Source organism: Saccostrea cucullata, unplaced genomic scaffold, assembly GCF_032062105.1.
Source record: "Saccostrea cucullata isolate Sc308-1 unplaced genomic scaffold, CSIRO_AGI_Scuc_v1 ctg2760, whole genome shotgun sequence".
NCBI classification, from domain to species: domain Eukaryota; kingdom Metazoa; phylum Mollusca; class Bivalvia; order Ostreida; family Ostreidae; genus Saccostrea; species Saccostrea cuccullata.
Window position 1 is genome coordinate 1 of NW_026934709.1, and position 2,438 is coordinate 2,438.

Genomic DNA, 2,438 nt, shown 5'->3' on the forward strand with positions numbered 1-2,438 from the left:
TTATGTGGCTATACATTATTCCAACTATGTGAAATTTGTAACTGAAATTATTTGTTGCTAAAAATTGTATTTATTCACATATTTATTGAGACAAAATTCAAAGAAATTGGTCAAGGCTTGCGTTTATGACAATAATTTAAAATGGTATCATATATTATGGGACACCCTGTAGTACATTTTGCATCGGGATCGGCCCCATTATCTATTATGCAATTTGGCGGGACCGTTGTTGCATAAAGTTAATCATGTGTGAAAGAAGGCCAAAAACTGTTTAAATATCAGGTACACGGGTCTTGACATTTGAATATGCATGATACCTATTGAAATGTAAATTTTTGACATTGTTCATTTATGTATCTGCAGTTTTACAGTTTCTGTTAAAACATATATGATCGTTTAATGATTACAGGTCACAGGAAATGCGTAGATTGGATTTTTTTTAATTCAGATTTTTCAGGCCAGAGGAAACTGGGTCTTTGTTTTCTGTAACGTAGATAAACCTACAAGTGATTTTACACGACGGGTAACTATCATTGTGTTAATCTGCACAATGCACATGCGCGGATCTAGAGGGGGCCGGGTCGGGGGGGGGGGGGGGTCAGGACGAAATAACTTGTTTTGGACGTTCAAATGTAAGAAAAATGTTGCAGGATAAACAAAATACATGTCTTTTAAAGGGTAAGAGTTAGTGCTTTCATACTTTACACATTTAATTCTTGCGACAAGACCTATCATTTAATATCAAGACCTTTGACCCTTTGACCTTGACCTTAGAGTTTGACCTACTTTACACAAAAATCTTATCCTTGGCCATAACATTTGAACGGTTAGGGCTAGAGCATCCATACTTCACATATATATTCTTTGGAGCAAGAGCATTTATTGGATACCAATAACCTTGACCTTTTGACCTTGACCTTGAAGATTTCGGGACTTATGGAAAAACATTAACCTCGGCATTTCTTAATTACTCTTAATTTCTGAAGAGTAAGTGCTAGGGTTTTCATACTTCAAACATGTGATCTTTGTGGAAAGACTTTTCATTTGATACCAATACCTTGACCTTCTGACCTTGATCTTGAAGATTTCTGTACTTATGAAAAAACTTTAGCCTTGCGATAACTTGGGAACAAATGGTGATAGAGCTTTCATGTTTTACAATTGTATTTCCAGTTAGGAGACCCTACTTTGGGTACCATTATATTAAATTTGCATCTAAGAAAAGTTCAATCTTCACAATGTTGCCATATGGGGGCATCAGTGTTTTACAAACACATCTTGTTTCATATGATTAATCTATATTTATATTTAGCTAATTATTTATTTTATATATTAAACCCCAAATATTAAATAAACAAAGAAAAACAGAAGTCAGATTTTTTTGGGCAATATTTCGATATTTCTTCATATGTATCGATATGTGTATCATCCTCAAAGATATCTCGATGTATCATCCCAGGCATTCCCAGCCCTAGAGGGTAATAATCAAAACAGTTAATTTCATTTCAGGTTTTCTTGATTTTGCCAACTTATAATGGCCACCTCAAGCTCTCCTTACATGTCAACAGAGGAGACCACGAATGCCAATAGAACAAGTCGTCTTATACTGGGTCCATGCACTGATGAACTCCGTGATGTATTACGCCATTTTGTTCCGCCACAAACATTTCCACACGTTATCAAACAAAAAGCTAATACTAGTAGTCTATCTCGTCTAACAGGTCCACAGATGAACTGATTTCACCCAGAAATGGAACCTATACTGGCAATTATGAAGATATGGACATCTCTTTACTCTATGCATTGCTAAGAAATATATGTGGTATACCACCGCATTCAAAGGGTTGGGGTAATGATCCAGATCCAACTGACTGCTCTCCCTCAGCTTGTATTGAAACTATTCGATTGGCCAGGAATCGGTGTGTACATTCTTGTATTCCCTCCCTCTCCAACATAGAGTTCAGTCATATCTGGTCCACTGTCAGACAGCAGTGGTGAATTTAGACAACTTCCTCAAAAATGGATGTAAGTATGAGAGGGAGGTTGATTCCCAGACATGAAAACTTACTATCCTAGACGTGACCAGCACAACAAATGCAAGAGAATGCTTACAAGTTCAAATGGTATATGAATATTTTTTATTGTTGCAAAATTACCCGCTGAAAAATAACATATTATGATTTTTGTGGGGGCAAATTTTTGAGGTTTGAGAAAAAAACTGATTTGTGGTGATGTAATTTTGTGGTTGGAAAATGTTTAGTAGTAATTAATGGATTTGAAATTTTGAATTTTATGTTGGTTATAAATTCAAAGGTCTTTCCATTACATCAAAAACAGTGAAAACAAAACCTTCACAAAAATTAATGATTTCAAAGCAAATTATTTAGAAAATTTCACATAAATTAAAATTTCACATAACTGATTTATACATTACATTT